The following is a 13650-nucleotide window of genomic DNA, read 5'->3' as shown; positions in this document are numbered from 1 at the left end:
CATGTTTTCTGAATAAAGACTGAATATATGATCTTTGTTTATCTTTGATGGCCCTGTAGATAAAGTCAACGTCACAGCTGGCGCACTGAGTTCGATTCAATCACACTGCTTTCATCTAATATCCCCCATCACACAAACACACACACACACACATACACACATACACACACTCACGTAACCCACCCCCTATGTTTCAGGGTCAGCCATGCCCATCTCCTCTGCTCTGCATTTAGGACTCATGAATAAGTAATGACATCTCTCATCACCTCAGAGCGCTGACAGTCAGGCCAAGAGCTTTCATCTGCTCCAGCCCATGTTCAATGTTAATGTTTTTCTTCCTCCCTGATCATGTGACAGACAAGCAGCTGACCCGAAACCACCATAAACAGTGGCAACCTGTAAGTGCATGACGGTGAGGAAATGGAAATACCGAACTAGATCATTTGATTTTGATTTAAAGTCATTACCTAGGCGGAGTCAACGCTCAAGTTTGCAAAGTTTTTCAAATCCTAGTACTGAAATGAATTTCTGAAATAACCTATATAAATAAACAGTATATGAATTATGCATTAATATTAGAGGTGCAGTGTGTACGATTTGTTAGCATTTCATAGCATTGTTACAAACCGAAACCAGCTTAATATGCAAAAATGTGAAAGGCCATATTTAGAGCCAGTGTTTGGTCTGTCCATTCTGGGCTACTGTAGAAACATGGTGGATACTGTGGGAGTGGACTCACTCCCTCTGTAGATACAAAGGGCTGATTTGAAGGTAATTATCAGATGTTTATACTCTAAAGAAAATGTACAATAGAATAGGAGTGGATTCAACCAAAATCTTACACACTGAACCTTTAAGTAATTTAAAAGTATCATGCGTATGTTTTGTCAGCTTAAAAGCGTCCTGTTTCTGCTCAGAACTACAATGAAAAGAGAGTCAATAAAGAAACATGTCCTTAAGTGAGGACTCACTAGAATAGGGTTGCTTTCAGGTCAGTTAATTCAATGAAAACACAAGGGCAACAACACCTTAATTCAATGTTCAATGACTTTTTTCAGGACAGTTAAGACCAGCCTGGCAGTCGTTTCTTTTAAGTCTCAGAGAGATAAATTAAATAATGAGATTATTAAATCCACTGAGGTGTCAACAGAGCATCAGTAACTTTATCATAAACCTGATTTATCTGTAAGTAGCACTTTTACAGTGATGCAGAAAGGATACAATAGAATGTGTGTGAAAACTGCCCTAGAACCAGTCAGCCATACATGTTTACAGGATTTAAATTGTGCAAAGTATTTAAGATTTATTTATCTAAGGGTTTCAAATAATTTTGATGCTATCTTGACCTGTCATCAGGTCAATGGTGCCTCTGTCATTCCCACATGTATGCCTGTTATTGCACTATATAACTTTTTGCTTTGGGTATGATCATCTGTGAGAAGTACATAACGCTTTACAGTGCTAAGTCACACCAGCACTAATTTCACTGATTTTGGTAAAACTGGAACATTTTTTTTTCAATGGAGAAAATGTGTGGTTTTCCCTCTAATGTCCTTTGACTGTAAGGTAAATTGTTACAACTACAGCTGCTACCTAATGTTATCTCAGTTTGTAAGCCACGAGACACGAGTAAATCTGGGACTGGCTTTTAGTTGTTGGGAAGATCTTCATAAAATAAAAAGCTGAAAGACAGGCGCTAAGCTGGGCTTCTTGCTATTAGACTAGTGTTGTTTTCACTTGTTTGCTGGAGATGCTATATTGCAAAAACATCCAATTTCTTTTCATCGATTAAAATAACATATAATGAGTACTGTATGCTTAGTGTAATACCAGACTGTCTATTTCTTTTAAATCTGCATTATATTGTTATAGTTGTTATAGTTACACAATTTTCACAGAATTGCATGTGCCACTTTTTCCACCCCCATACTAAAACATTGTTTAACCAAACCAGTTGTTAACCAGTTAAACAGCTAAGTTGGAGCTGCAGCCTATTTATATAAATCAATGTCTGCTTTGTGATTATCTGACACAAGCTGATACCACAGAGATATCACAATTTTTATTCTATTTATTTATTTTTATTATTTTTATTTTATTTTACAACTTAATGTCAGATTGATTTTTCACAGAGAAAGTCCTCTTCTCCACATAAGGTGATACATTTCGCAGGTACAATGGTTTCTTATGGTTTCACAGATGGTGATGTTTTAGGCTACCTTAAAGGACCGGTGTGCAGGATTTAGTGGCATCTAGCGGTGTAGTTGTTGATTGCAACTGCCCTCCCTCACTCTTTCCGTAACGTGTGATCATTATGCACTAATGGAAGACTGATAGATAACATTGAATTTCTGACATATTCTGTATGTCAGAAATAGAGCCCCCCAAATCTTACATACTGGACTTGTAAAGATGACCTGCAGATGCTCTTGTAAATAGACAAAGTTTCTGTTTACATTCAGTGTTGCTCACCAAAATGCATTGTGAGTATCCTTGAGGTCTAACAAATGTGTTGAATGCATTTCCTTCATCATAAAACATTTGCAAAATTGATTTTTTCTTAAAAGCTTGCAACCTGCATTGTTTAAATCAATGTTTCCTTGCTAGCAGTCTTTTCCCCTGCTTTTTGCTGATGCATGGCACATTACCACCACCTGTAGATGAGTGGAATAGGGTGAAACTATTAGGAAAAATGTATATCCCATTCACGGTGTGTGTCCTCCTGCACAGATGCAAACAAAGTAGGAATCCACATGTAAAAAAAAACAAAAAAAACAATACTACAGTCCATGCAAGTCAAGTCAGTATTATCTATTTCAGTTTTGAACAAATGCCACAATCTTTCACCAACATATCTCCCAGCAGACTCTGGAGCTGGTAGTGAAGTAGTCCTACATATATACAAGACATTGTGAGTGAGACAGTGTGAGGTTTGTTTAAATCATGTTACAATTGTGATGCATTTTCACCAGTAGATTTATGCCTGTGTGCAAAAATGAATTGTGATTGTGGTTTGGCTCTGGTACATCCTATATGTTATTTTGAAATATGGTTAAAACCAAAACATATTTTGCCTTGCCTTGAAGATGAGAGTATGTTTTTTGGAGGTAGTAACTAATAATATCAGACCCATCCCCATCCATTATGTCCCTCCCTCTCTCCCTCTCTCTCTCCCTCTCTCTCTCTCTCTCCTTTTTTGTCATTGTTGAAGAGGTTGGCTCCTCAACAATGACCCACACACGCACACACACACACACCCCTTTCACTTTTGCATATTCATTTCATGTTAAATTGATAGATTAAGTTATCCCTGGCTCAAAATCAATCGTGGTTTGCTTTTCCTTATTCCTTTACACTGGACCACAATCCCAAAGAGAGGGAGAAAGAGAGAGAGAGAGAAGGAAAGAGAGAGACTGGGAGAGAGAGAGAATGCATTGAGACGCTGATAAGACTCAGTCCCATTATATGTCATTTTAAACAAAGCAGCAAAGCAGCCTGTGGAGACTCCCTATCAGCTATTAAACAGAGACGTAGCATGCAGCCTGAGATTGATGATTAGCATTTTCTCCTGGTAGAATAAAGATGCTGGCCTGGACCAGCGATAACCGGAGAAAGTAAAAAGAAATGCTTCCCCTTTTCTCCCTTTTCCTTCCTTTTTCTTTTCTTTTTTCCCCCCTCTCTATCATTGAGTCCATGAATATCTATATCCATAAATAACCATTTCTTTTTCTTTTTGCTTCCACTCTCTTTTTCTCCCTTTACTCTCCTTTTTTCCCCTCTCCCATTAACCTCATAACTCCCTCCTTTCTTTCTCTCCCTCTCTCTTTAGCAAAGGCAAATAAATGCACAGGCCGTGTTGCTGTTCTTTTGTCTTGCATCCTCGTGTAATCTGTTAGGAGTGGACAACATGGAATCCCTTATGTCACAGCCGGAGACTTGTAAGTCCTGGCCAGATACAAGGCAGAATGACACAGAATGAAAGCGGGGTAAAAGGGGGGATTTAAGTAAGAGTTTGATAGGAGCGTGTAGGGCTATTGTTTTCTTTGCTGCAAGACCAATGTCAACCATTGTGCTGGGACAGTTTTAACACCATGTAACGGCTGCAAGACAGCTGGGTTTTAGATGTAGAGAAAGGATGTTTCTGCTTGATAATCTATCTGCTGTCGAATGTCATTGTATGCGGCCAGAGTGGAAAATTGCATAAAGTTTTGTAAGAATAATCCTTTTCTTTCTCATAATTATAAGTTATGGAACATCTCACCCCATGTCATCAGAGTCAAATGCACACTGACCTTCATGTATATACTTTCCTCTGCAGTGTGTCTTTGTTAATCTGTTTTGAATTTTGTCATTTCATTTTTTATGATGAACAAATGTCCTTTTCTCTCGTTTATATATAACAGACATTACATGAGCTACACTACAACAGATACAAGATTAAGGCTCATGTAGTTTGTACAGTTCAACTCAGTTCCTGGTTTTAACTTTTTAAGTTGTTTGACTGAATTCTGATCTCTTCGGGAGTCAATTATGAGATTTAGGGAATGACATGCTCGGTATATACTATATGATTAGGTTTTCACATGGTTTACCACCTCAGTAAAAGAAAATTGTTTATTGTTGCATGCTGTCAGCCACACTGTACAAAGGGTAGTGTTAGAACTGGCACACTATTCCTCTCCATTATGAATTAGAATTAGTGTAACTAACCATGAATGTTTGTGTGTGCTATGTGCATGAACCAGGCATGACCGTGACTACATAACAGCCTGATGTTAAAACAAAAAATATTACAGGAAAGGGAAAGCTTGCTTAAATTACATGTTATTGATCTCATAATTTAAGTCTTTTCATTTGAATTTCTGTAGTATTTTGATTAAATTAAGATATATATTTTATGTCATAATCCCTCAGCATACCACTAGAGATTTAATATTAGGGGTATGCGTACCATAGTTTAAGAACCAGTGATTTAATTCATGTAATAAACTAAGGTGTCCCAAATCTCTATTGAGGTGTAAAAGTAAAATGTGTGGGGGAAAAAAAGTGAAATTGTCTGAGGTTGATTGTGTTGTATGGCTTATTACCACGGGTTAGATAAGTTTTGGATACTTGTGATGTTTCTCCAACTTCCCATTCTTTTATTTTTAAGTTGATGCACCCACTTTATCCTGATACCTTCAAGCAAAATAAGTTTCTTGACTTTCAGGTTTACTTACATACCAATACCTGAATGCATTTTCATATCCTAATCCATACCTGATTCATATAAATTTTGACTTTAAAGTCCCCTGATATCTCCAATCACATCCACATTTTATATGCATGCTTGTTCATCATGTTGTTAAGTTTCATGGAAGCTTCATAGTATATTTCAAACTTAGTTCTGTGTAATTTTGTGCAAATATGTAAAGTTAAAACTAGACCAATATACAGAATCCAGAGTTCCCATGGTTTTTTGACTATGTTATGTTGTTGCCACGTGCTGCTTGTGGCTATGCTGTTGTTACCTAGGTGATCTTCTCTTGCGCTGAAGTCAAAAGAAATGCTTATAATAGAATTAATTGTCTTTAGTTGAGGTACCAGAGGTTATCACCTACACTAACAAAAATGCAGTCAGGGACATGCACACATTATGAGTACACATGCATAGACATGCTCATAAAATGGCCCCCATGCTGAGACATGGAGGCAAAGTGTGGCTTGTATTTGTGCAGGAGTATAGGCACTTCCTGTACATACTGTAGTAATGCATGTAGTTAATACACATATACATGCAGATGTAGATGTTCACACATACACAGACATGATGTTTGTCTTGCAGTCCTCCCAGTGGTCTTCCCATGTGGTCAAAAGAACATCACTAGAGCTCCTCCATTTGCCCACAGCTAGTACTGCAACAACAATAAAAAAATGACATATCCAACTTTAAAGCAGCTGACAGCGCATACAAAAATGTATGTTAAATATAACATGCATGTTTCAACTGTTTGTTTTTTCATAGAAAGTAGCACTCTTCCAGGCCACAAAAATGTTGTTAGACCCAAAGCAGTTTTTACGTTTAATATATTTACCCACATGAACAGAAAAGACAGAGCAGAAAGTTTTGATGAATAAAAAATAATAATAATAACATAAATGGTGAGCAGTTCAATCATTTATTTACATATACTTAGATTACCAACCATAAGTTTATTTTATGCTTTGCCTTTTATGTATCTACCATATATAGTTGACAAACCCCATGTACCTTAAGTGTGCATGCAAAGCAAAAGCAAATACAAAACATAAAGATGTGACTAAACAATAAATTCAAAGGTAATCTTTGGATGATGCATTAAATCAACTAAACTTGACAGAAATTAACAGTAAAATAAGGTCATTGTTGTAGCAACACTAATATATACAGAAAAAATAAATATGTTTTCCAGAACTACTAATGATATTATACTAAGTATCTCCACTATCTCCACTCCACGCCAGTTCCAAGTATGAGACACTCGTCCACATTCTATACTCTTTTTTTTTCCCCCAAGTCTGAGGATTAGAACCGGCTACTCCACAATCTTAATCTCCAACCTCATGGGCTGTCACCACCGCCATAGAGATTTGAACTGGATGCCCTGGAGAAGATGAGGAAATGGCCAAGGGAAAGAGACAGAAAAGACCAACAGGAAAAGAGAGCGTGAAATCAAAATCCCTTGCTTTGATATCTTTGTCATCACCATAGATGGTCAATTAGACTAAACATTATCTGCCTTCCAGAACAGGACATGACAAGAGAGACTGAGAGAGAAAAAGGAGAGGGAAAAAATGACCCATTTGTTGCAGTGTTGACAGATGTGGAGACACAGAAGGACATTTCCCTCCAAAAAAAACAAAAAAAAACATTCAACGCAAGAAAAGTGACATCAGCCTTTCACCATTTTCACTGCGAATTCATATCATGGCCCCCACGCTTCTTCCATTCCTGCATTCCCTAACCACTTGTTCCTATCAAAGGGGGGTAATTTTGTTTTTGTCTCCATCTTTTCAATCTGCTCGCCAAGAAAAGAAATCAACGTCTGTTACACTCTCAGATTCTCCCTGCCCTGCCCTTCTCTGCCCAGCCTTGTCTACTTGACATTTGCTCCTATCTGTTCATAGAATGTTTGTGTTGGTCCTCCACTGTGTCATGTAATTGAGCCAAAGCTCTCTTTTGATAGGCTGATTTTGTTGCCCGTGTTGCTGCTTTCAAATAAGTGGTGATGTATATTACTCTGAGAGTCTGGAATAGAAGAAGAGAGGGTCTCAAGTGTCCTTGAGCAAACTTGCAACACACTTGCTTAAGGACACTTTGGCAAGACACTGAACCCAAAATTGCTCCCAATGGGCTGGCCCGTGTCTTGCATGGCAACCCCACTGCCATGAGAATGTGAGTGTTTATGTGAATGGGTAAATGAAAGACAAAGTGTAAAGCACTTTGTCTGCCAAGATAGAGATGATATATACGTAGGCTCAGTCCATTAACCATATACAGAGTATGTTAGACATAGAATATCATATGCATAACTGTGTTTTTATTGGTGTATAATCACCTGGAGAAAAATGTAACCTGGAGGAAAACCTGGAGGAAAAAAGGTTTTGTTACTTTAGAATGAAGCTTTTATATCTAGAGACACTGCAGGTCCTCTTCTCTGGTGTCTGCCATCTTGAACTACCACCTACCACCTTTATACCACCAGAATTGATGGCCTAAAACTAAATCCTACACAGTGATTCTTTAAATACCCATACAGCACCATGACACCATCACTACTTAAAAACTAGAAATAGATTCTAAATAGAATATTCTAGAAATAGATAACACTTGGTGCTACTCATGCAACCATTTGTATGTATTAGATGCTTCTTTAAAACATCTTAATAGTAATTTGATATTTATTCCTTTTCTTTCCAAGAGTTAGATAAAAAAGATTAATACTCAGATCATACTATGATATATCATTGTATTGGCCAGGTTTAGTAACCTCCTGGAGTTTCCACTGATTGCTTAGGAATCTCACAGGTTCCTAGTCTTATCACAGGTGATGATAAGACTAGGAAGTTACGACATCTGCTCGAGAAATCCAGCACATACCCTACTGTACCACTACAATTTTTCTATTTTTACACTTCAGTTTTTGTATGGAGTTCCAAAAATGTCAAACTGTTCCTACAACTCTGAGATGTCATACTACTGCTTCACTGGTCCTGAATAAAATAATCCTCTACTGTGTACTGAAGCACCTCTATCTGCTTTAAAACATGAAATCTACCATAAAATATACAATCACTCTTCCATTTTAAACCCTGGGTTTTCTCTATGTTTTCACTTGCAAATGAACCAAATGAAAGACATGAATATTTGGCAAACTCAAACCAAATATGGGGCATACTAGAAGGACACATTTCAAAGCAGAGTCTCTTATGTTCCTCATCTGAAAGTACCTCACACACATAACGGGAGATGTGGACCACTGAAGTGATGGGTGTGCCTTTTAGAGAGTATCATTTAAGCCAGATCATATACATAATGGATTATTCCTACTAAATTATGAAGCATAACACCTGCCACACAACAATGTTGGCAGTGTTGTTTTATTCTTCAGAAACCAGAGTCATGATTGTTGAAAGATCTAGTTCTTAACCAGTGTGCTATTTCAGTCTGGTGTGGGATCTAGTGAGCCAATTATCATAGAAATCACTGATAACATGAAAAAGATACTAATAAGAGGAAATAAGCTATATAACTTATCATCGCCTGTATCCTCTGTTTTTTGCAAAGTAGTTGGGTTTATGTGCATGCCTCTTTCATTCTCACACACACACACACACGCACACAAATGCAACACACAGACATGGGTCACCAATATCCGAGTGCTTTATCACGGTTTTAGCACTGAGGCAGATCAGTGGTTTCTGTCAACTAACACTCGACCCTTGACGATAGCACAATAGGGCTTGTATGTGTGTGTGTGTGTGTGTGTGTGTGTGTGCAAGGGCAGCATGCAAGAGTTTATCTAGTTTCCTCTTCCTGCTCTCTATCATCTAGTCACATTCCAAAGCCATGACCTCCCCTTTCATTCCCAAACGGGCTTATGTCTCTATTTACTATCACTCCTCTGTTTATTCAGTGCTTTAGTGTTTCGTTTTTTTACTTTGCTTCAAAATGCTTCTAGAAACACTGGAAGTGACTCTTACGGTCAGAGCCCTTTCTCTCAATCAAAAGCCATCTCTTGAATATTCCAGCAGCATTTTGTGTGTGTAAAATGTTCTAATCGTGTGTTCATTATATCAGTCTCACCTCCTGAAAGGCTGACTCTTTTGAGACGGAGGGTGATGATTTTCCTCATCAAACGTTACCCTTCATAAGAGGGCACTCAGCACCACTTACTGAATTTTTTACAAAGAAAACACACACACACACAAACACACGCCTGTATAATCCCTCTTTACACGCCCCCCTGTGTAGCATGTCTTTGTTTTTGTCTGTGTAAAATTACAGTTGTACAGGTGTCCAGCCAGCAAAGCAATGCTGACAGACAGGCATGCAAGAGGACAGCCAAGCACTTGTGTTCGCCACAAAGATCTTTCTTGTCTTACAACTGGCTGTCCTGCCCAGCATGTGGCTTTGGTTACAAAACCCGCTCTTCTAGGAGGAGCCGCCTTCATCTCCCTGAGGAACATAGAGGACGATGTGAAGGTGCTTTCCAAGATGAGCAGCAAAGTGGCTTCCTCTTTCAAAGGGCCGTGGATGTACATGGCTCATGGATTCCTGTGTTAGCTGTGAGATAGTGGAGCACCTGGAGATGCCAGACAGGAAGAAAGGACAAGAGACCAGAGAGGAGAGAGATGAGAAAGAAAGAAAAAAAGCTGCTTAGATTTGATGCCAGAGGAGAGGCCGGCAGCTCTCTCAGATTTCAAATGTCCGTTGTGTGAAATTGTGGTTTCAAACGCTAACAATCTGACTGCATACCCACCTCTACTCCTCCCCTCGTCCTGCACTCATCATCAGCATATCATGAAATGTGTAGATTAGGGCTCTCACAAAGCATCCTGCACAGAGCTGAGTATTGTGAATTCCTCTTTTACCTGTTGGACACAAATCCTCTCTGTGGGATCTACAGTATTATACTTTTGTCTGAGCTTTTTTATTTTTGGAAAAAAAAAAGAAAAAAAAGAAAAAAAAAGTTTTCTCCTGCAGCCAAATGTAAAACAGAAAATTCATCTGTTTATATCGCATACAAAGACAAATGAAAGAAAAGGACATCTTTGTTCTTGAAGCTTGGGACAGAGGTAAAACAAAAGGCCTTTGGTGATTGACACATCCAGAGAGTCCCCTGCCAATCTTACGCACAATCCATTTCCTCAAGCCAAAGTGTTCTCTTTGTTTGTTGAATATGTTTTGGAACATGCCGGCCATTGATTGACATGGGCGCAGGGGCTGGTAAAACATTACTGTGGTGTGAAGCAAACAACAGTCCTTCTGTCACTCTGCCTCAGATGTTTGGCCTGAGGGGGGTATACTGATATAATAATGGTACAAAAAAACTGGACATTCTCTTTCATGTTCTCATTCTCTATCCTCCCATTCCCTTTCACTCACCTTTAACATTCCTATTTATATGTTTTTCCCCCTTAAATTATCTTTCATCTTTCCACTTCCAGTTTTATATCCGAGTTAAAAGACACATTAGTAGCGATGGTAGGAACACAAGACACTAGCCTTCATTCACAAGCCACCTGAGAGGTGAAAGTACACCAAAATCTCCCCTGACTTTGCCTAAAGCCATAAATTAGGACTTTTAATAATGATCACCAATTGACAAAATCACATAGTTGCCATCAATAATTGTCCCATTTTAAGTTTTACAGTGCACATTTGCACACGTTCATTTGGCATTTGAGTAAATACTATATACAGAAATGATAGTGGCATATTTATACTTGTTTAGGATATTGAAACTTCCTTTTTTTTTTCTCTCTTCAAATAGTTGGAAGGCATAGCAGTGACACCCTGTGCAAGTCACCACCTTGCACCTTTCTGTTGAATGAATGAAAACAATAGAAAAAATGCTGTATATATAAAATGTCCTGATACTTGTGTATTTCCAAAATGTCATATGGATTGATTCAACAATGGCATTACAATTTTAATCAGCGGTGTAGAACCAGGTGTTAAAACGCATGCGGCAGCCCTCCGGGCCATAAGAAATTGGACAAGGCACCAGGAAATTGTGTCTCCTCCAGAAACAAGTGTTTTGTGATTGTTTACCCCATGTCTTTAAATTGCATTTCTTCCTTTTTAATTTAAGCACCTCAGCTATGGGATTGAAGGAGGGAAAAAGAGAGGGAAAGGGATGTGGAAGGAATGGGGGGAAACCTTTTCCACTATTTTTTTTTCCTTTTCTATCCCTCCATCTTCTCCAGTATTAACCCTGTCTGATGTGATTCCTGTCAAATGCAAATGTCACGACCTGATATGGTCAGCCCAGAGGGCACTTTGACTACATGTTCTACACCCAAATTAAAATATGAAGTTGAATAGCGTGTGTGTGTGTGTGTGTGCATGCTGCATGCTTGTGCACATGTGTATGTTTGACTGGCTGATCTTGACATACTTGCAATTACAAAAACCGTAAGCAGAAAAAAAAAAACATTGTTTGCTGAGAGGACAAGGAGAAATCAAGTGTGATAAATGCCTCAGTCCAATCAATAGGTTTGCGAATGGAGGACTCCATCTCAAAAGAGACTTTAGAAACTGCAGTGTACGCACAATTCAATTTATAAGCAATGGAGTAAAACACTGTGGTAAAGACAAACGCTGATTTTAGATTTCACCACATACTTGGACAACAGAGAAATAGTTAAAAACAAAATCAATTGTGGGGACAGCAGGCTTTTGTGATCTGTTCAAAATAGACCTGGCATGTGTTTAATCAAATTGACATGAGTTTTAGTGACATACTATAAATAAAACATTTTATTCAAGTTGTTTTTTCCAAGTATTTTTTTAATCTTCTGTACTCACAGTCACATATTTATACGTCCTTTGTTTGCACATATCACCCTCCATCTTTCTGAATAACCACTTTGACTACAATTCTTTTGTGTTGAGGATGGAAATCAATCCAGCAAGTTTAGTAACAAGGCGTGTGCAAGCCACCTCTTTCATATACTACACCTTATAGTTTCATCTCTAAGCTGTTTCACTGTTAGGAGTCATTACTCCGACGGCTTGAAAAGGCTGTAGATTTTTTTTTTCCCCCATTTGGATGCTTTAAATTCAGTTGTTCATCTTTTGAATAAAACATATCTATATACTAGAGCTCATACTCTAATGGCTATGGCTGCTAATAAGCTGGTAGAACTGCCTGCTGAGAACAAAAGGACGTGCAGTATTATTAGCAGGCTAAAATTAGTGTTGAGTTCTTTGTGGATAAGGGTGGGTGAAAATTCGAGGATTGTATGGTCCACAAGAGCTGTATCTGTAAATATGCTTGCCTGTGTGTGTGTGTGTGTGTGTGTGTGTGTGTGTGTGTGTGTGCATACAATATATTATTGTTGATGTTCCATATGTCCACAGCACCCCTGAATGTAATGTAGGCTTTCTACCACTAGAGGGAGGCATGTAATCAGTTATGAAGAGCCATCACACTAAAACAAGACATAGTAGGAATGCCAAAGGTACCAAGCCACTGTATGAGATGAGTGCACATTTGACAAATGCCCTTTCCACTATTTGTAGTATACTGATTAATTAATCTATCATAGGTTGAAAATCATGGTACTAAATGCATGGCAAGTTTCAAATGCATACATGTTTGAGGGAATCCATCAGGTCATAGAACTGCCAGTCTCTTCTCTGGCATCAAATCTATCTACACTTACATATATATCAGCATTAAGTAATTGTGAGAAGCCTGTACCTATACATATATAGAGTATGCGTTGTGAGTCACAGAACTGCTGACTGCAGTTGAGACAGTTGAGCATTACACCCACTCAGTTACTTATGTGCGCACATACATGCACACACAGAGGACAGATACAGCTCTCGTGGACCATGCAATCGACATTACAGTACATTTCCACCCTTATGTCTAATAATACACACCAACATTTATGACACCCACTCTTCTGCTGCATTAGGAGTTGGACACCAATTCTAGCTCACTATTAATAGGTATAGCTTTTCCTTTTAGTCTAAAGCAGGTGGTACTACTGCTCCCTTATTACCAGCCTTGGACAGCAGAGTGCTTTACTAGATAGATAGATAGATAGATAGATAGATAGATAGATAGATAGATTGTACAAAAAATTTACAAAATATAGATACACATCTTTTGATGAATATATTTTATCCAGGGATGGACTAAGTGAAGTGAATGGCAGAGATAGCCTACATTAAACTACACATGCTGCAGGCTTTTGCAACTGCACACTAGCTGCCTGACTACCTGTTATTAAATCATCCAACTGCAAGAGATTAATCATATATTTGCACAGAAAAAGACATGTGCAAAATCCCAAGTATTTATTGAGAATGCAAATTGTATTTATTACTTTAAGCTCATGCACTCTTCTCTCTTTGAGTACCAGCAATGCTAGATAAATTAAACATGACAA

This window comes from Larimichthys crocea, chromosome XIII (genome assembly GCF_000972845.2).
Source record: "Larimichthys crocea isolate SSNF chromosome XIII, L_crocea_2.0, whole genome shotgun sequence".
NCBI lineage: Eukaryota > Metazoa > Chordata > Actinopteri > Sciaenidae > Larimichthys > Larimichthys crocea.
Note: the sequence above shows the minus strand (reverse complement) of the source record.